Genomic DNA, 26,716 nt, shown 5'->3' with positions numbered 1-26,716 from the left:
ATTTTGGGCCATGGATTGCCTTGTATTAAGGAGTGGACGAATTCTATGGGAAACTCATGAGGAAATCGTCCAATGCCTTAAGGAAAGGGGTCCATGGGTTGCTTAGGGCTTAAGCATCCAAATTAGGGTTTCCTTGTTGGATAACCCTAATAGCCTAACTATATATACATCCCTTATGAACCAAAAACGTGGCTAAGACTTCTTCTAGGGTTTCACACGTTTTAGGGCAGCCTCCTTCCTCTCTCCTCTTCATCATCTTGCTCTTGGTGTTTGTGAACCATTAGAGGAATGCCATTTGTGACTCTAAGCCTTCTAAAGTCAATACAAGGAGGAATTGGGATTGTTATTGCTATATAACAATCAAGGTATGATCTAAACCCTAATTATATGTTATATTGGTTATCATATTCTAGATCTAGGGTTTATAGTCTTGGCAAACTTGCATGTACAACAGAGAAACCTAGATCCAAGCATTAGGGTTTGTATGAGCACATAGGATGTTCTTAGGACCAAAACGCATCAATGGTATCAGAGACTAGATTGGTTTCTATTGTATTAATGCCTTGTATGTTGAAAAAATTCGTTTTTTGTGGTTCTGCTTGCTGAACTCGCCGAGTTCATGCTGACTCGACGAGTCGGCTGGTCAGAAGGAGGGAAAACTGGTATTTCTTGTTGTTTTTGCTTAAGGATAGTTTCCTTATCATATTAGATCAATATTAATCCGATTTTTGATATATATGAGTATATTCTTGATCTAATTGAAGATATTTACCAATTAATAAAATATTTGTTTCCTTATGTGATAATTGATTAATTATTTTGATTAAATTGATAAATTGTTTTGCAAGAAATCATTAAATAAATCAAATATAGATAATTATGTTATTAATTGTTAATTTAGATTATTTGTTATTTGATCCTTGTGTTATGAAAATTTTCACATTTTCCCCTTTAGGTTTTATAATTTAAATTTGACCTCAAAAGTTTTGTTGTTTTGAAATTTAAATAGTTGAAACCCTAATGTTTTGAAAAAGGTTTCAAAACTTGCCCTCAAATTTTGGAATTTAAATTTTGATTAATTGTTTAATTTTGATGTATATTTAAATTCTAAACCCTAATGTTTTGAAATGTTTCAAAACTTGCCCTCAAGTTTTGGAATTTAAAAGTTGATTAAAAGTTTAATTAGGAATGTTAAATTCTAAAACCCTAGTATTGTTTTGAAAAAGTTCAAATCACACCCTTATGGTTTTATTAATTAATTAAGGTGTATAATTAAAAGAGGTTTAATAAATCCATAAAAGTCTTGGTATACAATTTAATTAAATTAAAAGTATAATTATTAAATTAGACCACCTAGTATTTTAAAAGTATAAAATACACCCTATACTATATATAACATTAAAAGTCTAACATTATATATATATGTATGAGTAAAAGTCAGTCTTACCGTTAGTAGGCCTGATTCACGAAGCTGGTCTATAAGGTGTGTTTAAGGAAATTGCCTATAAAATAGCGATTGAATGGGTATCCACTCTTACCCACCACACTCTTGACTAGTGGAGGGTCGTTAGCCGAACGGGTAGGATAGGACGAAACCTTCCATTATAAGTATAATGAATTATTAAAGTAACTAAATGTTTTTCAAATTCCCAATCTTAGTTACTTAGGCAAAAGTGAATTGATGCAATTCCGTGAAATTACACCTTGTGCCCTTGCGAAGACGTTAGTGGAGCGTGTGTGGTTTACCGGGACACTAAATGGTTCTAAGCAAAGGTAGCAAAGGGTGACTCAATGTTTTTCATAGTACGAAGGCTTGAAAAGTTCAAGCTCACTCAAGCCCTTTTGGCAAGTAAACATAAAGAAGGAAAGTCGGTGTGTGCATACGTCCTAGAGATGAAGTCACACATTGATAAGATAAGAATGTTGGGATCCGTTGTCTGTGAGGAGATGGCTGTTGACCGGGTTCTTCAGTCACTTCCTAACTCGTATAGTGAGTTCGTAAGAGAGTACTATATGATGAACCACGACGTGACCCTTATAGATCTCACTTATATGCTTATTGCTGCTGAATCAGCAATGGTTTGGCGCAATGGAAAAAGCAAAGTTAATTGGTGAATCTGCCTTCCAGACCTCTATGGATATAGGCAATGGCAACGAAAGACATGCCATGATCGAAAAGTTTGATCATAAGAGAAAGGCAATATCTGAATTAGTTCCATGTCATGTTCCAAAAGAGTCAATTTGCTTTTATTTCCAAGAGAAAGGGCATTGGAGACGAAGCTGCCCTATTTACCTAAGAGATCTAAGAGATGGGAGAGTCGAAACGTATGGCTCTGCTTTAGGTAAAATCCATTGACTAACTCTTTTAAGCTCCTATTCTAGATTCTTAATACATAATGTGATAAGATTATCAATGATGTTTTGTAGGATCGAAGAAAAGAAAGGAAGCTTAAGGGAATAAGTTAGCAGAATCTAACCGTGAAGAAATGGATCTCGATCGCATTACTTGAAGATTAGATTCTTGAGCTACTACTTAGAGTTAGAAGTAGAAATATGTATTAGCATAGTATTTCAATGAATTGCATTGTAAGGACAAATTTTTCCGCAATAAAATAAATTTTGATTTTATATTATTTATTTATCCTTGATGTTTGAATGTTTCTAATATTAGCAATAATGGATTTGATTCTTAATTATGTTGTTTGTGGAAATGTCGAGAATTTACCAAATAGGGAGAGTTTCTCATCGCTCAAGTTTCAATTGGACAGAAACTTGGAATCATGCAACTTGGTTGCACAATGAATGAGAAATTTCATATTTGGAAATTAGACTAATTCATTGACAAAGTGTCAAGTGAAGGACTAGGAGATCGAGCACACAAAGTTGCGTGTTGATTAAGTCCACCACAAGAGTAACAAAGATATTCGTCATAATTTACTAAAGGTTTAGTAAATATGATTACACTTGTAAGATTAAGTGTAATTGTGAATTGATTAAAAGGGTCTAAATCAATAGCAGAATAAATAAGAAGAATCAAGTAGGCAGAAAGATAAAAGTTTCTCCATTCTAAGAAGAAGGGAGAGAGCCTTTTGTGCTTTATGATAGGTCTTAATGATTAAGAACCATATCTCAATTGATACTCTAAGTGAGTCTTAGTACAATTGTATGTCTAAGAAGAGGAATCAAGAATTGAAGAAATGGTTAAATCAAGAAGTAAATCATACTTCGTTCCAAAACAAGTCTTAGAGTTAAGATTGTGACATTGAGTGGATAAGTATTAAGAAGGTTTATAACATTCATCAAATGTGGAAAGTTGTGATGTATTGGATAAGACAAAGACCAACTAGGACCAATTTATGAAATGTTTTGATAAAAGCTACACTAACTCTTGAATATTTGTTTGTCAAGAAATGTTTATTGACAAGAGAATCTTATATGTCAAGGAGTCAGTGGGAGTCTTAATGGTCTTGAAAGGTTTCAAGAACAAATCAAATAAACCTTATCGATCATCACTAGCACACGAGTTGAGGTTTACAACCTATCGTGTTGACATCATTTTGTTTCTATGCTGTTCCAATTGAGTTAATTATGCATGTGAGTCCTATGAGTTCTCATTTGAATGTATAAAAGGCAAGGACCTTGATCAATGAAAAGTACATTGATAGGAAAAGGTGAGTTGCTTAACTACTTGGAAGACATGGTGGGCAGTTGTACTACCATAAGTCAAGAAATCAAGATTAAGGAAGTTCGGTCCATATGAGTTTGAATTTGTCGTAAACTTTGGTTTTGACAAATTCACATGGATAACACATATGCCGTTTAAATCTAAGTGTCATAAGATTTCCTCCTTCATGAAAATGATTGTGAGGAAATGCTTTCACTAAGAAAGATTTTAAGAAGATAGTGATTGTAAAATTGCATTCTCGAATTCGATTATGGTTACAGTATCCCTTTCCATAATTTGAGTTGTGAGGTTTGGCAATTAGTCTTAATTGTTTAGACGCACAAATAAACTATCTAAGGCAAAGGTGTATAAGTTAAAGAAGCCTTGATAAAAGATTATCAAAGCACTAAAGTATTAGAAACATGAACTTAAGAAATTCAATAAGTATTGTTTGTCTGAAAGTGAAGATGTTTCTAAAGACATGTCAAAGCTAGTGGGAGCATAAGTGTTATGTTTATAATAATCATCATGATAGTGGGAGCATAAAAGTTATGATTGTATGATTATTATGGGAAGTATTGCAAGTTGGCAATTTTAATTATAGAAATCAAGAGTCATTCTTTGCAAAATCGTAAGGATGGAATAGTTGTTTTGCTATAATTAAGGGAGAGAATATTATGCTTCATTTCAAATCTAAAGGCTTAGGTTGTGGAATGTTAATAAATTTAGTCAAAGGAACGTAGTGTGTTCTTAAAATTTCAATTATGATTACGGAATTCCTCTTCATAACTCGAATTTTGAGAACGTAGCACATAAAATATTATGGCAGAAGATTGATAAAGTATCGAATCTTCATGTAAGACATTATGCATCGTGTCCCATACGCTTCGGGTATAGGATTGATTGCAAATGCTATAATATTTGACCATTCTAAAATTTTCCAAATGTTTAGCGCATTTAGAGGGAAAAGGACTAGAATCGGTTTTGACTAAAATAATTAAACAACTATCAAAGGACAATCCAAAGTTCGCCGAGGATTGGTCGCTTTGAGTAGTTGGAAGTATAGTATTGGATGGACCATATTGACATTATTATGAATAGATAAGATTCTATTAAGAATGAGTTGTCATATGGAAAATATGGAAACGTGTCCATATTGGGAATTGAATATTGAAAATCTATGTCTAGATTAGAAACTTTTATGCAAAAGGATGTTCAAAGGAATGTACTTTGAATGAGAGATATCATATCTAAGGAGTTGGCTTGTAACAATCTCCGATAGAGGTTTTTGTAATATCATTGGCAATAGTCTTTGTGACTTTGGTGCAATGACATTACGAAAGGATCATTGCATAAAATGTTAGAATCTAATATATTCTATAAGTGGCAAGAATTTGACATTCTTTTATTTATGGAAAGGGATTAGGAGTTGTGAAATGAGAAAGATTGGAAATGTGTTCAATTTGATCTATTTCACAAAGTAAGAACCATAGGTAAACATTGTGTGCATGCTAAGAGCATGGGACAAGTGTAATAATTCAAGTAAGAAGTTGATTACCCGAAACAACAAATAATGAGTAATCGATGTGGTGATAAATAAAAGGTGTTTTATTTATACTCAAAGGTTTGGGGCCATATGGGATTAGTATTATTCTTGTGTTTCACTTTGCATGTATTGACTTCCAGAATAATTTAATTGGTTAAGAACAGTCAAATTATTCGAACGGGCCACAGTCGTTCATATGTTGGAAGTAGGTATGAATGAAGACTGTCGTGAATTGGTGTGTGGATTGTCTAAAAGAGTATTAGACATAAGCAAATGTTTGCTGCAACGTTCATGGGTGCTTATGAATATGATTTGAGCATTGGATTAAACCCACACTCACTTGGATCGCTCCATGGATTTTATCACGAGTGATTGGTGAGACGATAACATCTTATATTCTTGAAACCGAGATGTGTGAGTTGTATCTTGCAAATCGGTTGCACATTGATAATATGTAAACGCACCAGTAACTTGGTGTCATAAAACATATTGTTGTGTGTGATTCGGTGAGTAAGTGCAAGCAAGCATTGTATCAAAGTTTATCCGTTCCTTTTATCCAAAGTAGGATAAAAGTGATATCTTTGGGCCCCTCGATGATTTAGTAATGACAAACGTAAATTCTCGGCCGGGATAGGGCTAATTTGATTTGTTCAATTAGTCAGTTGTCATAAATCAGAAATCGAGAAATAGTACAAAGAGAATGATTAGAAATCATGTCTCATATGATATCTAGAATGGAGGAATATATGATCCCTTGTCTAAGGACACGCGTATCTGATAGGATCAGAGTTGACAGCGGCTTTGGAAAGCTACGATTGCAGATCAGGATCTGAAGTCATACGCATAATAGTTATTAGACTTATCCAAGTGGGAGACTGTTGGATAAGTGTCTAAGTCCATAACTATTTTGGTATGTACTTGACCCGATGGTGCATTGTCCTTTTGGGTTGCCTTTACCAAAGCAACTTGATAGGATGAATTATGGAGAGAAAGGATTAAATATGATTTATTAATATATAATGAGAATTATATATTAAAGGAGAAATCATATTGTTTAATTAATATTAGTCAATAATTAATTCGTAATTAGTTTTGTGACTAAAAGAGATTAATTAAACTTAAGGGACTGGAATTGTAATTATAAGATAATTGCAATTTTGGGCCATGGATTGCCTTGTATTAAGGAGTGGACGAATTCTATGGGAAACCCATGAGGAAATCATCCAAGGCCTTAAGGAAAGGGGTCCATGGGTTGCTTAGGGCTTAAGCATCCAAATTAGGATTTCCTTGTTGGATAACCCTAATAGCCTAAATATATATACATTCCTTATGACCCAAAAACGTGGCTAAGACTTCTTCTAGGGTTTCACACGTTTTAGGGCAGCCTCCTTCCTCTCCCCTCTTCATCCTCTTGCTCTTGGTGTTTGTGAACCATTAGAGGAGTGACATTTGTGACTCTAAGCTTTCTAAAGTCAATACAAGGAGGAATTGGGATTGTTATTGCTATATAACAATCAAGGTATGATCTAAACCCTAATTATATGTTATATTGGTTATCATATTCTAGATCTAGGGTTTATAGTCTTGGATAACTTGCATGTACAATAGAAAAACCTAGATCCAAGCATTAGGGTTTGTATGAGCACATAGGATGTTCTTAGGACCAAAACCCATCATGTTTTGCTATAATTAAGGGAGAGAATATTATGCTTCATTTCAAATCTAAAGGCTTAGGTTGTGGAATGTTAATAAATTTAGTCAAGGATACATAGCATGTAAGACATTATGCATCGTATCCCATACGCTTCGGGTATAGGATTGATTGCAGGTGCTATTATATTTGACCATTCTAAAATTTTCCAAATGTCTAGCGCATTTAGAGGGAAAAAGGACAAGAATCGGTTTTGACTTAGATAATTAAACAAATATCAAAGGACGATCTAAAGCTCGCTGAGGATTGGTTGCTTGTGAGTAGTTGGAAGTATGGTATTGGATGGACCATATCGACATTATGTCTCGATTAGAAACTTTTATGCAAGAAGGATGTTCAAAGGAATGTACTTTGAGTGAGAGACATCATATCTATAGAATTGTTTCTGATAGAGATTGGCCAAGTCTTGATGATTTTGAGCGATGACTTTACGAAAGAATCATTGCATAAAATGTTAGAATCTAGAATAAGTAACGAGAATTTGATATTCTTATACTTATAATAAGGATTGGGAATTGTGAAATGAGTATGATTGGAAATGTGTTCATTTGATCTATTTCAAAAAGTAAGGACCGTAGGTAAACAATGTGTGCATGCTGAGAGCATGGGACAAGTGTAGTAATAATTCGAGTAAGAAGTTGATTACCCGAAACAACAAATAATGAGTAATCAATATGGTGATTAAATAAAATGTTTTATTTATACCCAGAGTTTGGGGCCATATGGGATTAGTATTATCCTTGTGTTTCACTTTGCATGTTTTGATGTAGCACCTGGTTCCCGGTACGTACTCCTTGTAATTAACATTTTTAAAATAATGCATTTTCATCTTGGACTCAGCGAGTTGATAGAACAACTCGCCGAGTAGGAGCGGGATAAGACCGGGGACTGAACTGTGGACTCGGCGAGTCAGTTCTCGGACTCGGCGAGTAGACCATGTTTGGGAAAAAACCCTAATCTGGGTGTTTGCACCCTATTTAAACGCTCTAACTTGGCCTCCTTTGTCCCTAACGCTTCTAAAGAGCTGAAGAGCGAAACCCTAGCCCCCATTTTGTTCTTGAGAGTGATTTTGGCTTTGTGAAGAAGGTATGGAGCTTAGAAGACGAAGAACGAGGTTGTAGTGTGCAAGGAGGGGAGGTAGATCCGGAATCTACACTGCAAGAGGCTTCCATTCAAGTAGAAAAGCCCCTACCTTGATCGCTAGTTCTTTAGATTCCCTTTTTGTCCCTAAATGGTGGTTTTCAAGCCCTAAAACACCATACTCCTTGTGTTTGTGCTTAATGATCCGAAAGGACTTCAGATCTAGACATTATGGACGTATTAGAAGTATAAAGCTTCTGTGGTTGGGGTGATTGAGGTCCCCATTGAGTGTATGACCTCATAAAAAGCTTGGATTTGCCTTTTGGAGCTTGTAGGGCCATGCATGCACGTAAAGTTTGCAACTTTACGTGATAAGCATGCCCTAGGAACATAGATCTATGTTTTTGAAGCGTTGCACGTCTCAGATTTGGTCTATATGGGAAATGGGTCAAGGGACTCAGCGAGTTCTATGAAGATGGCCTTAGACTCGGCGAGTTGGATGAACAACTCGGCGAGTCCTATGAAGATTTCCTGGTACTCGACGAGTTGTTCTTCAAAATCGACGAGTCAGATGAACTGTTACTGAGTGAGAGGGGTTAAAGTGTTGGAGGTCCAACCCTATCTGGACGCGGAATTAGCAATTTAGCATATAGCTATAGTCCTAGAAACCCAAATCCTCGAAAGAAAAAAAAAAGATGCTTTGGTGAGGATTTAGAAGCGAGCAGGAGATCTGCTCGTGGGGACTCGGCGAGTCGGGTCGCAAGTCAGTTCAATCGTCCCAAGTAGTGAGTTAAGGGTGACTCAGTGAGTGGGAAGAAGGACTTGTCGAGTAGGACCGAGTTAGTAGGAGAAGGACTCGTCGAGTCTATGCCATGACTCGGCGAGTTCAGTCAACTGGAAGTTGACTTTGACCAAGGAGTTGACCTTGGACCAGGGGAGGGTCAGTCATTTGACCTAAGGGTATTTATGAGTGTCTAATCTATGTTCATGATTTATAGCCGGAGGATTACCGATTCAGCAGTCAGGCGCTCAGCAAGCAGATTTTCAGCAGCTACTTTCGAGGTGAGTTACCTTCCAGTAGCAGTGGGTCTACGGCCACAATGCCGACCCACCAGTAGGAGTTGTATGATTAGATGATTGTCTCTGTGATATCATCTAGGGTTTCTACTACCTGTGTTATGTTTATGTGCTAGTATGATATGATGCTATGTGATAGTGACAGTAGGGGAGATAGTCCCCGGTTTACCGGCCGGTAGGGCCGAAGGGGCAGTCATGCCCAGCCATGCTAGATAGATTATGTGATATATGGTAGTAGTAGGGGGTGAAATAGTCCCCAACATCCGGTCGAGAGGACCAAAGGGGAGACCAACACCCAAATATGCTAGTTAGTATCCGGTAGAGAGGACCGAAGGGGAGGCCAGCACCCAGATATGCTCGCTAATATCCGGTCTAGAGGACCGAAGGGGTAGGTCGGGCACCCAGATATGCCTGACAATATATGTACAATATATGTACACTATATGTATGATATGGTTATATGGTATGTGGTACAGTGGGGGAAATCACTAAGCTTCGTGCTTACGGTTTTTAGTTGTTGTTTCAGGTACCTCTTCAGCCAAGGGGAAGGAGCCGGCGCGGTAGCGGCATATCACACACACGCTCTTATTTTTCCGCACTATGAGACATTCTGGGATTTGTACTATGATATTATTATGATTTACGTTTTGGTTTACAGAGACGAGACATGTTTTATTAAATGATATGGTCAAATGATATTTTGTTACAAATGTTTTGCAAATCATTTAATTAAAAATGAAATTTTTGGCCCGTATTTTGGGGCGTTACAAGTTGGTATCAAAGCCCTGGTTTGAGGGATTCTGACACACCTTCTAGGGTGTCTGAACTCAAATCGAGGGATTAAGGAATTTCGAAAAAGAAAAAGTTTTATAAAGGACTAAGTAAAGAGTTTTAATAAAGAACGAAGTGTGTGATGTGCGCGACCGGCCAAGCTCAAGTAAGTATTCCCCAAAGTACCCATACAAGTTTATGTTATGTTTAACAGTTTCAGTAGAACGACATGCTAGAACAGGACTAAGGATCTAGGAGTGATGCCTTATGTGCTTGCTTTATGTGCTTCAACTTATGAAAATTGCATGCTAGTAATGAGTAGACATTAGTAGGACAACCTATTTAGGTTATGCCTGGTAGTATGAGCGTAGCATTATATGCTAGTTCAGCTTCTCACAACGAGGACATATTTGCTTGAGTAGTTTTCCTGCGTCTAGATGTTGCTTGCTTTGTGCTTAGTAGGACTCTGAGTAATGGGAGCTAGTCATTAGGTGAATACGTCACGTCACATATGATCATGGTTGAATAATCTCAGAGTGCTGGATTTGGCCCTATTGCACAGCTCTTGTTTGAGTCTAACCGTTGTAGGGACGAGTATGTTACTCGAAGGATTATCTGAGCCTCATCACATGTGATGGTATTCAAGTAATGGCTAATTGGCATTACAAGGAAGCCTTCAGCAGATGAGGACCGGTTTGGGTGGAGTCAGAGATTTCCCTAGGGCAAGCCTAGAATGGGAATAGTAGTGATTAGTAGTAGTGAAAGGGATCTGGTGGAGTCGAGGCAGTCCTTAAAGAAGGTACGGATAGATGTGGAAGGTAATATGGGCCCGTACAACTGAAAGCAGAGGATTCGTACAAGGAAGGCCGAGACAAGACCATGGAACTTGAAACAAATGTGATCCAATTAGAGGTATCAGTATCACTAATGGTTACCTGTGTGTATTGAAGAATGGTGGTACTACGTCAGAGGCCAGCGGGTGGCAGTTCTGGAGAGGGATCGGGTTTGGGATCAGGATCCGAGCCAGTAGATGAGAGACTACGTAAGTTCATCGCGTCAGAGATCACCAGGGGCATCCTTGAGTTGACCCCCATCATTTTCGAGTCGATCAAGGAAGGGAGAGTCGAGCTGATGGAGGACCGCCACAGGGCATTCAGAAGTGACATGGCATCTGGCCAGTCTGGATCTCGCACATTGTCCTTTAAGGACTTCAGGGGCAGTGGTGCGCCGGATTTTCACGGGGCGAAAGACCCCATACCGGCCAGGCGATGGATTGCAGACATTGAGTCTGCACAGTTGACTAGCTTCTGCCCCTAGGGGTTGAAGGTGAGATTTGCAGCATGATGTTTGAGAGACCGAGCTAGAGATTAGTGGGAGTCCGTCGGTGACTCGTTGGGAGCCTTGGCTGTTGAGGCTATGACATGGTCGGACTTTGTGACCAGGTTCAGGGCAGAGTTTGCGCCAGCTGTTGAGCTTCAGCAACTGGCCAGGGAGTTGTTGGATATGAGGCAGAAGACAGAGACTATGGCGGAGATCACCGCCAAGTTCCAGGAGAGGGCGTTATTGGTGCCCCAGTACACGGGTGATGAGGATATGAGGAGGACCCGTTATCATGACATGTTATGAGCTGATATTCGAGAGCATGTCAGTTTTTCAGCTTGCCCTACCCTGGACTCTATGATTGCCAGGGCAAGGGAGAGGGAGATAGATCTGGAGCAAATCTGAAAGAGGAAGGTGGAAGAGGGGCATGTTATGGGGGCTTCGGGGAAGAAGCCTAAGGGACCAGATACGGGGCCGAAAGGCCAACAGGGGCGGGGCCGCTGTAAGAAATGCGGCAAGACGCACGAGGGAGCCTGCAAGTTGGGATCGTCAGGCTGCTGTAAGTGCGACAAGTCAGGGCACTTCAGCAGGGATTGTACCGCCCCTGCACCTATGATACAGACGTTTGAGTTGCTATGTTTCCATTGCAACTAGAGGGGCCACAAGAAGGCCAGTTGCCCCCAGTTGACAGCAGCATCGGCGCCAGTGAAGGCGCCAGCTCCAGCGGCCTGCGGATCACTGATGGCCGGCAGGGCAAGGCAGAGGCTCCAGTGGTGAGGAGCTGGGCGTTTCAGCTGACTACCGAGGAGGCACGCGCCGCACCCGATGTGGTGACGGGTATGATTCTTTTCCTCTAAGTTATTTATATGATGTTATGATATTGATATGTGCTCTGTGTTTATGAATTAGGATCGTTCCATGTGAACGGTATCCCAGTTCAGGTGTTGTTTGACTCGGGTGCCACCCGATCGTTTGTTTCTCTTGCGCTTAGCAAGAAGTTTACTGAGTCTTCGGGCATGTTGGATTGCCCTCTAGAGGTAGAGATTGTCGATGATCGATCGGTGCGAGCATCAGTCGTGTTCAGGGATTGTGTTCTAAGGTTGTTTGAGGAGCGCTATTTGGTGGATTTGGTTCCCATTCTGTTGCGTGGGAACAAGGTGATCATAGGCATGGATTGGTTAAGCCTGAATGGGGCGGTGATAGATTGCGCACAGCAGTTGGTGCGGATCAGGACCCCAAGTGGGGGAGAGTTGGTGATCCACGGCGAGAGGCCACAGTGTGGACCCACAGTATGTTCAGCAGCGAGAGCTAGGCGTTACCTTCAGCAGGGTTGCGCGGGATATGCCGCGTATGTTATGGATACCCGGGAGGCGGGTAAGGCGACGGTGAGCGAGGTTCCAGTGGTGTGAGACTACGTTGATGTGTTCCCTGAGGAGTTTCCTGGAATACCTCTAGAGCGACAGGTAGAGTTCAGGATCGACCTAGTCCCTGGTGTGGCTCCGATAGCCAAGGTACCGTACCGGTTGGCTCCTACCGAGATGCAGGAGTTGTCTACACAGCTGCAGGAGCTGTTAGACAAGGGATTAATTAGACCAAGCAGTTCACCATGGGGAGCCCCGATTCTGTTTGTGAAGAAGAAGGACGGGTCGCATCAGATGTGTATAGATTATCGGGAGCTGAACAAGGTAACGGTTAAGAACCGTTACCCACTCCCGAGGATTAATGACCTCTTTGACCAGTTACAGGGAGCATCTTGGTTCTCCAAGATCGATTTGCGTTCAGGTTACCACCAGATGAGGGTCAAAGAGGAGGATGTGAAGAAGACCGCGTTTCAGACGCGTTATGGCTGTTATGAGTTCGTGGTGATGCCATTTGGGCTCACCAATGCTCCTGCCGCGTTCATGGACCTCATGAACCGCGTGTGCAGACTGATGCTGGATCGGTCTGTGATAGTTTTCATTGATGACATCTTGGTTTATTCCAAGATGCAGGAGGAGCACTTGGAGCATCTGAGAGATGTTTTAGAGACCCTAAGGAGGGAGAGCTTGTACGCCAAGTTCTCCAAGTGCGAGTTTTGGTTGCGCGAGGTGCAATTCCTTGGGCACCTTGTCAGCCAGAATAGTATACTGGTTGACCCGGCCAAGATAGAGGCCGTGATGAGATGGGAGGTTCCGAAGTCTCCATCTGAGATTCGGATTTTCCTAGGTTTAGTGGGCTACTATCGGAGATTCATTCAGGACTTCTCCAAGATAGTCGTACCCCTGACACGGTTGACTAAGAAAGTCGTGGTCTTTCGATGGGGGCCTGAGCAGCAGGCAACGTTCGAGGTTCTAAGACAGAGATTGTGCCAGGTGCCAATCTTAGCCATGCCAGAGGGCGTGGAGGAGTTTGTGGTATATTGTGACACGTCCATTTCGGGGTTGGGCGCGGTACTGATGCATAGAGGGCACGTCATCGCCTACGCTTCGAGGCAGTTGAAGCCTCACGAGGTGAACTACCCGACGCATGATTAGAGTTGGGGGCGGTAGTCTTCGCCCTCAAGATTTGGCGACATTATCTCTACGGGGTTTGGTGTACCATTTACACGGACCACAAGAGTTTGAGGTACCTCATGGATCAGCCCAATTTGAACACGAGGCAGCGTCGGTGGCTTGATGTGGTGAAGGATTATGATTGTGAGATCCTTTACCACCTGGGGAAGGCCAATGTGGTGGCCGATGCGCTTAGTTGCAAGGTGGTGCCGATCAGGGAAATTTTCATGCGGATGACAGTGGTGACCCCGCTTTTGGAGCGGATTTGGGAGGCCCAGCAGGAGGCCCAAAAGGAGGAACATCGAAAGAGTGAGCGCATAATGGGTCAGATTTCCTCCTTCGACTATGACAGTAGGGGATTATTGACATTACACCGCAGGGTTTGGGTTGACATTACACCGCAGGGTGTGGGTGCCATATCTCGGAGGCACGCGCCAGATCTTGATGGAGGAGGCGCACATATCCCGATTCTCCATTCATCCTGGGGCGACGAAGATGTATAGGGATCTTCGTCTTGACTATTGGTGGCCCTGCATGAAGCGGGATGTGGCTTGGTACGTCGAGCGGTGCTTGACCTGCAGGAAGGTCAAGGTCGAGCATCAGAGACCGCACGGCAAGATGCAGCCGTTGGATATCCCGTTGTGGAAATGGGAAGATATTACGCTGGATTTTATCACGAAGCTTCCCAGGACCGCACGTGGAGTGGATTCTATATGGGTCATCGTGGATTGATTGACCAAGAGCGCCCATTTTATCCCAATTCAGGAGAGCATCTCGGCCGAGAAGTTAGCCGACATCTATATCAGGGAGATAGTGGCACGACACGGGGTGCCAGTATTAGTGATTTCAGACAGAGATGTGCGTTTTACTTCTAGGTTCTGGAAGAAGTTTCATGATGAGTTGGGCACTCGTCTGCATTTTAGCACTGCCTTTCACCCGCAGATGGATGGTCAGAGTGAGCAGACCATCCAGACTCTTGAGGATATATTGCGGGCATGCGTGCTAGATTTCGATGGTAGTTGGGATACCTATCTTCCTTAAGCTGAGTTCTCATACAACAACAGCTACCACGCAAGTATTGACCTTCCTCCCATCGAGATGTTGTACGGACGGAGATGTAGGACCCTGCTATATTGGGGAGAGGTTGGCCAGAGGGTCATGGGAAGCACCGAAGTGGTGCTCCAGACGACAGAGAAGATTCAGCAGGTCCGGAGCAGGCTTCAAACTACTTAGAGTTGGCAGAAAAGTTATGCCGACAAGCACCGTTCAGACTTGGAATTCCAAGTCGGGGATATGGTTTTTCTGAAGGTGTCGCCATGGAAAGGCGTCATCTGATTCAAAAAGCGACAAAAGTTAGGCCTAAGGTACATCGGGCCATTCAGGGTTTTAGCCTGGGTGGGAAAGGTGGCATATAGGTTGGACCTGCCAGCCGAACTCAGCAAGATCCACAGCACCTTCCACGTCTCTTAGTTGCGGAAGTGCTTGGTGGACGACTCGGCAGTGGTGCCTTTGGAGGATATTCAGGTCGATGACAGCCTAAATTACATCGAGCGGCCTGTGGCAATCCTCGACAGGAAGTCGAAGGATCTGAAGAACAAAAGGGTGGAACTCGTGAAGGTGCAATGGTAGCACCGGAAGGGATCAGATTGGACTTGGGAGCCGGTGGAAGAGATGATGGAGCACTACCCCGAGCTGTTCCAGGATCGACCAGCAGACTTCGAGGACGAAGTCTAAGATAAGTGGGGGAGATTTGTAGCACCTGGTTCCCGGTACGTACTCCTTGTAATTAACATTTTTAAAATAACGCATTTTCGCCTTGGACTCGGCGATTTGATGGACCAACTCGCTGAGTAGGAGCGGGATAAGATGCGGGGACTGAACTGTGGACTCGGGGAGTCAGTTCTCGGACTCGACAATTAGACATTGCTTGGGAAAAAACCCTATTCCAGGTGTTTGCACCCTATTTAAACGCTCTAACTTGGCGTCCTTTGTCCCTAACGCTTCTAGAGAGCTGAAGAGCGAAACCCTAGCCCCCATTTTGTTATTAAGAGTGATTTTGGCTTTGTGAAGAAGGTTTGGAGCTTAGAAGAACAAGAAAGAGGTTGTAGTGTGCAAGGAGGGGAGGTAGATCCGGAATCTACACTCCAAGAGGTTTCCATTCAGGTAGAAAAGCCCCTACCTTGATCTCTAGTTCTTTAGATTCCCTTTTTGTCCCTAAATGGTGGTTTTCAAGCCCTAAAACACCATACTCCTTGTGTTTGTGCTTAATGATCCGAAATGACTTCAGATCTAGACATTATGGATGTATTAGAAGTATAAAGCTTATGTGGTTGGAGTGATTGAGGTCCCCATTGAGTGTATGACCTCATAAAAAGCTTGGATTTGCCTTTTGGAGCTTGTAGGGCCATGCATGCACGTAAAGTTTGCAACTTTACGTGATAAGCATGCCCTAGGAACATAGATCTATGGTTTTGAAGCGTTGCATGTCTCAGATTTGGTCTATATGGGAAATGGGTCAAGGGACTCGGCGAGTCCCAAAGTGGAACTCGGCGAGTTCTATGAAGATGGCCTTAGACTCGGCGAGTTGGATGAACAACTCGACGAGTCCTATGAAGATTTCCTGGTACTCGACGAGTTGTTCTTCAAACTCGGCGAGTCAGATGAACTGTTACTGAGTGAGAGGGGTTAAAGTGTTGGAGGTCTAACCCTTCGTACCTGCACGCGAAATTAGCAATTTAGCGTATAGCTATAGTCCCAGAAACCCAAATCCTCAAAAAAAAAAAAGATGCTCTGGTGAGGATTTAGAAGCGAGCAGGAGATCTGCACGTGGGGACTCGGCAAGTCGGGTCGCAAGTCAGTTCAATCATCCCAAGTAGTGAGTTAAGGGTGACTCAGTGAGTGGGAAGAAGGACTTGTCGAGTAGGACCGGGTTAGTAGGAGCAGGACTCGTCGAGTCTATGCCATGACTCGGCGAGTTCAGTCAACTGGAAGTTGATTTTGACCAAGGAGTTGACCTTGGACCAGGGGAGGGTCAGTCATTTGACCTAAGGGTATTTATGAGTGTCTAATCTATGTTCATGATTTATAGCCGGAGGATTACCGATTCAGCAGTCAGGCGCTCAGCAAGCAGATTTTCAGCAGCTACTTTCGAGGTGAGTTACCTTCCAGTAGTGGGTCTACGGCCACAATGCCGACCCACCAGTAGGAGTTGTATGATTAGATGATTGTCTCTGTGATATCATCTAGGGTTTCTACTACCTGTGTTATGTTTATGTGCTAGTATGATATGATGCTATGTGCTAGTGACAGTAGGGGAGATAGTCCCCGGTTTACCGGTCCGTAGGGCCGAAGGGGCAGTCATGCCCAACCATGCTAGATAGATTACGTGATATATGGTAGTAGTAGGGGTGAAACAGTCCCTAGCATCCGGTCGAGAGGACCAAAGGGGAGACCAGCACCCAAATATGCTAATTAGTATCCGGTCGAGAGGACCGAAGGGGAGGCCAGCACCCAGATATGCTCGCAAATATCCGGTCTAGAGGACCGAAGGGGTAGGTCGGGCACCCAGATATGCCTGGCAATATATGTACAATATATGTATGATATGGTTATATGGTATGTGGTACAGTGGGGGAAATCACTAAGCTTCGTGCTTAAGGTTTTTAGTTGTTGTTTCAAGTACCTCTTCAGCCAAGGGAAAGGAGCCCGCACGGTAGCGACATATCACACACACGCTCTTATTTTTCCACACTATGAGACATTTTGGGATTTGTACTCTGATATTATTATGATTTACATTTTGGTTTACATACACGAGATATGTTTTATTAAATGATATGGTCGAATGATATTTTGTTATACACGTTTTGCAAATCACTTAATTAAATATGAAATTTTTGGCCCGTATTTTGGGGCGTTACATTTGACTTCCTGAATAATTAAATTGGTTCAGAACAATCAAATTATTCGAACGGACCACAGTCGTTCATATGTTGGAAGTAGGTATGAATGAAGACTGTCGTGAATCGGTGTGTGGATTGTCTAAAGTGTATTAGACATAAGAAAATGTTTGCTGCAACGTTCATGAGTGCTTATGAATATGATTTGAGCATTTGAATAAATCCACACTCACTTTGATCACTTCATGGATTTTATCATGAGTGATTGGTGAGACGATAATATCTTATATTCTTGAAACCGATATGTGTGAGTTGTATCTTGCGAGTCGGTTACACATTGATAATATGTAAACGCACCAGTAACTTGGTGTCATAAAAGATATTGTTGTGTGTGATTCGTTGAGTGAGTGCAAGCAAGCATTGAATCAAAGTTTATCCGTTCCTTTTATCCAAAGTCGAATGAAAGCGATATATGTGGGCCCCTCGATGACTTAGTGATGGGACCTAAGCACTTGGCCAAGCCGGGACTAATTTGATGTGTTCAATTGTAGTCTGTTGTCAGTCGTCGTAAATCGGAAATCGGGAAACAACACATAGACAGAGAGAATGATTTAAATCCATGTCTCAGTCTATACGATATCTAGAATGGAGAAATATATGATCCCTTATCTAAAGGACGCGCTTCTAATAGGATCAGAGTTGACAGCGGCTTTTGAAAGCTATGATTGCAGATCAGGATCTGAAGTCATATGCATAATAGTTATTAGACTTATCCAAGTGGGAGACTGTTGGATTAGTGTCTAAGCCCATAACTATTTTAGTATGTACTTGACCGATGGTGCATGGTCCTTTTGGGTTGCCTTCACCAAAGCAACTTAATAGGATGAATTATGGAGAGAGAGAGAGGGGATTAATTATGATTTATTAATATATTATGAGAATAATATATTAAAGGAGAAATCATATTGTTTAATTAATATTAGTCAATAATTAATAAGAATTAATTTTATGGCTAAAAGACAATAATTAAACTTAAGGGGCCAGAACTGTCAATTGTATGATAGTTGAATATTGGGCTAATGGACTCCATATTATAGGGGTGGACGAATTCTATGGGGAAACCCATTAGAAATTGTCTAAGGCCTCTAAGGAGGGAGTTCATGGGTTGCTTAGGGCCTAAGCAGTCAAATTAGGGTTTCCTTGTTAGATAACCCTAATAGCCTCACTATTTAAGGATCCCTAGAGCACCAAAAACGAGGTGAAGAGTTTCCTTGGGGTTTCTACATGTTTTTGGGTGCCTCCTCTCTTATCATTATTCATCCTCTTGCTCTTGGTGTTTGTGAGCCATTAGAGGAGTGACACTTGTGACTCTAAGCTTTCTAAAGCCAATTCAAAGGAGGATTTGAGATTGTTATTGCTACATAACAATCAAGGTAAGATCTAAACCCTATTCTTATGTTAATATGATTAACTATATGTTAGATCTAGGCTTTATAGCTTTGGATATTCAATTGCATGTTCATTAGACAAAGTAAATCCAAAAGCTATTAGGGTTTGCATGTACACCATAAGAATGATGTTTTGCTCAAAACCAATCATAATTACCCATCAAATCATCAAAATTTCGTTATATGCTAGACTTTTTACTCGTGATAACAAATGTTTCATTGAATGATGAATTTGTTTTTTCTGTGCATGATTATTAGACTCGTCAAACCCTTATTAGATGTGACATCATGATGATCATTATCATGTCACTAATCCAACACCTTAAGCGTTTGTCTCCTTTTCTTCATCTACTGGCATCAACAACGTCTCAACCATCCAATTCATCAAGTGTTTAAGCATTTAATTTTAAGAAATTTGTATTATAATTATATATATATATATATATATATATATATATATATATGAGTATGTATGTATGTGTAGATGCTAATGGTATTGTGTAGAATACCTATGTGTATGATATGAAGATAAAGATTATGTACTTAATGAGTTAAGTACTTGTTGAGTAACAAATAATATCTTGATGAAATAAATAGATAGATTGTCCAGGGGATAAGTGTCATGTGATGAGTCACATGAAATATTAATAAAAGTGTATAAATTTGATTCCTTCGGGAACAAGAGTATGCTCCCTATAAGGAAAGAGTTGATGATCCCTTAGGGAATGTAGATAGATAATTCTTGCGGGCATGAGATTGTATATCGTTAGAGAAAATAGAAGAAAAGGTCCATGAGTGGAACAAGGAAAAAGAGTTCTTTTAAGAACTTAGATATAATCCATGGGGGATTAAGAGCAAGGAATCCATGAGGGATTTAAGATAATGTTTATGCATTAGAGATGAGAATAAAGAGACGAAGATTAAAAAAAAGTTCGAGACAGGCATGTTATAAGTAAGAGATGTATGAAGATTAGAGTACGAGAAAATGGACAGATGAAAAGAAAAGAGTATAGAAGACGAGTTGAAGATAGAGTACGAGATAAATGAGAGGAGAAGACATAAGGAGAAAATAGTAGAAGAGATAGCAGTGTATGCTATAAGAAGAGGAGATTAGATTACAGAGTATGAGAAAGAAGCAAAGAAGAAAGATAGAGTATGTAAAGATAGAAAGAGATTGAAGAAGAGTATATGAACATGAAAAGAGAATAGAATATAACTCACCGTACTTGTTGTCTGATGTAGCAGTTGTTTTTCATGTTTTGCAGGTTCAGGTAGTAGTCATGGTACGCGAGAAGATAGCAACATAAGGAGTTAGAATAGAAGAATAATTTTTATTTATTTGTATTTACTTGTAACTTATTTAAATATATAGATTTTATTGTATACTTGTGATTAAACCTGGGATGTAAAGTGTTTTAATTTTTATAGAATTCCGCATTTGTTAAAAATTACTCTGATAATCATTAATTAATTAAATATAGAAAATTGGATCATTACAATTGGTATTAGAGCCATAGTTTGAGTGAATTAGGTTTAGTATGTTCACACCTAGACTTAAACTGTAGGAGACAAATAAGAAACATAGAGTATCAAATGGTTTTGTGATAAGCCAAATGAACATGATTGTAGATATGTTCAAATAAAGAACTCGAGATTATGAGTTTAGTAGATTGACCACCCAAAAGGGTTTGGGTCTAGAATGTCAAGAAGAAATAAAGAAAGGTCATTTTAGGAAATGACAAGAATAGGGTCTCAAGTTAAAGACATGCCAAGAGTATGTAGAAAAAATGAAATTATGGTTATCATGAAAGAAATATATGTTAGAAATGATGTGTCCTAGCGAGTAGACAATAGTTATGGCATGTGTCTTTAAAGAGAAGAGAAGAATTAGAGATAGAAAGAGAGTGGAAGGAGATAAAGATACATTAGCATTTCTTGCGATCAAGTAGCCATGTAGATAAGAAAGTCCATTGCTATATGGAATGTGTATGAGATTTGATGAGTAAAGCGTGCACCATGTCATTGGTGTTATAATGATAGCACCGACCATGGATAGATTGGAAGAGAAATTAGATAAATGTGTAGATAAAGAGAAATAAGTGTAGCAAGAATCATGGTTGAAATTTAAGAGAAAGAAGGGAGAATGTTCATGTGTTACTATGTTAAAAGCTAAGGAACGATAGAAAATGTCACACCCCTGGTCGGCGGCAGAAACGTCGGGGTATCGACGCTTGATGTGTTACACAGTTATTTAATATATTGAACAATATAAACAATATAACAAAAAAAATACTTTTATTCATTAGATAATAGATTACATCATTTTTTTGTAGTACAAGCACACGATACTTCCTAACATAGGCTAAACAATCAGAGAACAACAAGTACTTCTAATCGATCCATTGATGACTTCTCCCTGTTTACTACCACTTACATTGTTGTGACAACCCGTAATTTCTATTCTTATAAAAGTCAATTTGGTCAACTAAGGTCAACTTAAATCTTATTCTATCTTAAATGCGTTAGATTAGTGTTTTATAAGGGTTTACACATTGTATTCAAAGTATTATGTGTTTCAAAAGGGAATTAGTTAGAACCGAGAAACTTCGCACCTCTCTTCTTTTCTCTTCCCTTCGGACAACAAACCTTGGTCGCGAATCTCGCATGGCCGCAAACGAGGGGTCGGACCGCAAAAGAGCCCTCGGCCGTGAACCATCCTTCGGATGTGAACCCTTACCCTATATATATATAAGTGAGACTAATTTTTCCCCATTCTTTCACTTCTGACCACAAACTCCATCAATTCTCTCAAGTATCATCTTTCAAGTATTCAACTCTTCTTATAATATGGCTTGGATCTTTAAGGTGTTCATCATTTCATCATCATTCTAGGGATTTCTAGGCCAAAAACGCTTGCATCTTCATCATCCTTCAATCTTGTTGGGTCGTGAACTCAAGAACACCAAGTGTTCTTGGGCCGTGAACTCCAAGAGTAGGCCGTGAAATCCATTCAGCCTTCCATTCTTGCTTCTAACACCCTCTTTTGTAAGTTAAGCTTGCAACTCGATCCGTGTCCTTGCTATATTTATGGTTAAATTCACTAAATGTATACATGTATAGGTCATAATATACTAAATAGGACTCGTTTGTGCTTCGTGACTTCACCCGTGAAACTTATCATCCTATATCAAATCTTCAATCGAATCCACAACATAAGGTGAGTTCATACCCCTATAATTTACCTTTTTAAATGATTTTAAATGCTTTTTAGGTGAGAATACAATTTGAACACAATTAAATTGTGTTAGTAACTACATGTGATATCAAATCATATAATCGGTTTTCTTATGTTTTTAAATATTGTTTTTACAATAAAGGATTACCAAATACTTCCAAAATAACTTAAATTCATGTAAACTCTTTGAAAAACTGTTAAACTCTTTTAAATATTTTATAAACTCTTTAGAACTTATATTTGTCAAAATCATATTTATATATGTATATGTATATAAATAAGGCTTAAAGGACTTAGGATTAATGATCTTCCTTACTTCCTTTTCCTTGTTTGGATGTGGGCTAAAGGTGGGATTATTTGTCTGAAGGTCATTTCTTTCTTAATTATGTATTGAATATATATATATATATATATATATATATATATATATATATATATATATATATATATATATATATAACGTTACTCCAGTTAGTATCATTACCTTTGTATCATGTCGAGCAAAGGGGTACATCATGAAGGATCATGCTAAACAAATATTACATATAAATTATAATAGGTATAATTGATGAACAAACTGGAAATATATTCTTCTAGATAAGTACACAAGGTTAAACCACTTTCCTAAGATAAAGATATAATTCAAAACTTCCATAAACAAGTTAAACTAAAAATGTGAGATACTATTTCACGTCATAGCAATATACTTGCTAGGTCACGTTTTGTAACCAGGGTCTCCTGGAGGGAGAGCGTGAGTTTGTGTATAGATCTATACAGAATTGACCATCCCACACTTTGCTGCTAGCTACAGTGGGACCTGCAGGTCTACGGTGACAAATGTCATACCATTTTCGACGTTTGAAGAACGTCGTGTTTTATACTAGTCAATCAAGTATGGTTATAATCTCAATCACATTTTAACCCTAATTAACCAGTTTAATACTAGGGTAGTTATTACACCAGTAGGGTATTTTTAAGAAATACTACTACATCAACCTTTTCCATAAACAAAACATAAAACATTCTTCTTATAATTTTATGGTGAGTTAAAATTAGGTTATACCATGTTATAAGTACAATCACACATATACAAAATGGTTTTATGGTATTAAAACTACTCTTCACTTGTAAAGCAGAAAGTATAGGACTTTCGGAAATGCATTAAATCATTTTCTTAAAAGTAATGCAACCATAAAAGAAACCAATACTTATGAACTCACCAACTTAAATGTTGATCGTCTATTTCAAATTAACTTGTATTCTCAGGAAATCCAGTAGACATGTACACTCCTAGAGCTTTTGAGAAGATAGCCTAGTGTCGTGCTGCGTCTTTTGTCTTTTAGTATATCTACTTTTGATGTCAAATATCTAATGTTTGAACACCTATGTAAAAAAATTATAAATTATTAATGCAATGGTTGTTGTACTTTGATTACTATAATGCATGTGTTGTGATGCTTGACATGAAGTCACCCACCCCCAGACGTTTCCGCCGTTCTGGTTTGGGGGTGTGACAGATTGGTATCAGAGCCTTCTTTATAGTGAACTCAGTATTTCAATTCATAAAAGCTATACAACTATAAACACATTGGGATAAAAACACTCTGACCAAGAGTTATACTTTAAAATATAAGAGTATTTTATACAAGTATAGGTACACTTAGAATATATATATATATATATATATATATATATATATATATATACTAGAACGAGTATCACAAGAAGAACAAAACAAAAGTATTCGGAAGTTGGACATTACAGTCAAACCTAGACAGTTATGTAATCATATCTAGGATAAATATAGCATTATCAACTATATTTATTTGAGATATAACCAACATGAGCTTGTGAGTGATAGTGGTGTTGCAACAAGTCTAAACTTACCAACCATATACACAAAGGAATACTAGAACCAAACATAAAGTTTAAAATACTATAGGAGTATTTTATGATACTATATAATAACAACAAAACTAAAAACTTATCAACTTCATATACCAAGAAGTTCTGTAATCAAACATATAATTAAAATACTTTAGGAGTATTTTAGATTCTATAAATAACATAAGTGAAAACTAAAAGAACCCTACTGGTAGGTCTATAATTACTAAGTGCTTACGTTAAGGTTATATATAGTAGAGATCTTATAGACTTAGAATATGTGATTTTCACTCTACTTCCTGTTCCTTGTTTGGTTGTGGTTTTAGAGTAGGATCACTTATTCGAAGGTCTATTTGATCTGGATTATATATAATTTGTACACACTATGTGATTATAGAAAGACCGGAAAGGATCTTCCTCGTAAAAAGTTAGTTTTACAAAAACTGTTTATTAATATCGTAGATCCTTTAGACATTCCTATTCTCGTATAAACCACTTAGATAGATGTAACCACTCCAACAATCAATAGAAGAGTCAACGAGGATACATCAGAGTGTCATTAGGAGGATTCCGAGAAAGAAACAGATGAGAAGTTCACATGAACTTCCAGGATTCAAACTAAGTAATGAGGGATCAGTTCCAAAACCTGAAGTATGACGGCACGGGAATTCAATATACCTACGAAGGAGAAGGACACCATATAGATACCAGGAGGGAACAAATCTGAACCGCCATGATAGAACAGAGAACATAGGGAAGCCATAGATGAAGCACGTGAAGTGTTTGAGTACCTTTTGTGTCACTCTAATAACTAATAAATTGATACAACCTACCGAGTTTGTGATTATACTACTCACGTTAGGTATTAAGCTTATCGCCTTTTTCCGTCACAACTAATAACAGTAAATCGGATCACGAAATGAAAAGTTTATATGTACATATAAATAATTAGGGTTTATCATAGGTCGGTGGAGCGCGTGTGGTTAACCGACACATCGATTGAGTGATAAACATTAAGGGTACCAAGTAATTTGCATGGTTACTTCACACCTTGTTTTGTGATCCTCGGCATCCCAGTCACAAAACATGAAGGGCACACTTGAGATTGAAACATGTCATTGAAAAGTTCAATGAATCTCAAAGAATCTAGGAGTTTCAAAACCAATTAAAACCTAATAATTTATTTTGTTTTTCATGGTGGAAATTGGTGAATCGTCATTCACCTACCTTCAAATATTTTATAGCTTGGATTACTGCATCCCACTTCTAAGTTATAAAATATTGTGTTGGGTCCTAGACTTAATATTACATTTGGGTGTCTTATTAAGGACTATCTTTATTTCTAATCTAAACTTATCTTTCTTCCTTTTCAGATTTCTTCCAACAATGTTGCTTCTGGCTCAAACCCTGCCGGCTCATTCTCTCTCATGAACCTTTGTGGGAGAGTCATCTTCGATGGAACCAACTTTATGGATTGGATCAGGAACATCAGGGTGGTCACTCAGTATGAGGACAAGGAATATGTCCTTGATACAGAGCTTAGGGAACTTGAAAGAGATGCTACCAAAGTGGAATGTATCATGTTTGCCATAATGACAACCGAGCTCCAAAAGTCCTATGAGGACTAGTACCCTTTTGAGATGCACCAGGATTTGATGGACCGCTACCATCAGAGTGCTCGTCAAGAGCGGTATGAAATCATCTCCTCCATGATAACATCCCGGATGAAGGATGGTGAACCCATCACGGGCCACATGCAGAAAATGCAAAGGTATGTCAACCGTTTGCTGAAACTGAATGTGAACTTCCCCGAGGAGTTGGCAATTGATATCATTTTGCACTCCTTACCTTCGTGTTATAATCAATTCCGAATGACATATCACATAAACAAGGAGAAAGTTACACTCAGCAAACCTCAAGGACTCTTGAAGACCGCGTAAAGTGGTCTTAAAGGTAAGTCGGTTGTTACTACTCCTACTCCTACCACGGCCCCTGTCTTGGAAATCGGGCAAGGCAAAGGAAAGAAGAGAAAGATCCCTTTGAAGGGTACCAAGGGTAATACCCTTGATGGCTCCTATTCAAGTGGAACCAAGAAAAGTTTTGTCACTCCTTCTACCAACCCTAAAGAGGTTGAATGCTTCTATTTCCATGAAAAGTCGCACTGGAAGCGAAACTGCCCAAAGTACTTGCAAGATGTTAAGGATGGGAAAGTGAAACCCAACCATGCAGGTATATACACTATATGGTCTAATAATTTACCCCATTCTAAATCTTGGGTCCTTGATACAGGTTGTGGTATTCACATATGTACTGATTTGCAGAGACTAAGAAGAAGTGTGAATGTGGAGCATGTTGGATTAGTGTCTAAGTCCATAACTATTTTGGTATGTGCTTGACCCGATGGTGCATGGTCCTTTTGGGTTGCCTTCACCAAAGCAACTTGATTGGAGAAATAAATAAAGAGAGAGAGGTTATTATGATTTATTAATATGTTATAAGAATAATATATTAAAGGAGAAATCATATTTGTTTAATTAATATTGGTCAATA

The sequence above is a fragment of the Lactuca sativa genome, chromosome 8 (assembly GCF_002870075.4).
Source record: "Lactuca sativa cultivar Salinas chromosome 8, Lsat_Salinas_v11, whole genome shotgun sequence".
Classification (NCBI taxonomy): Eukaryota; Viridiplantae; Streptophyta; class Magnoliopsida; order Asterales; family Asteraceae; genus Lactuca; species Lactuca sativa.
Note: the sequence above shows the minus strand (reverse complement) of the source record.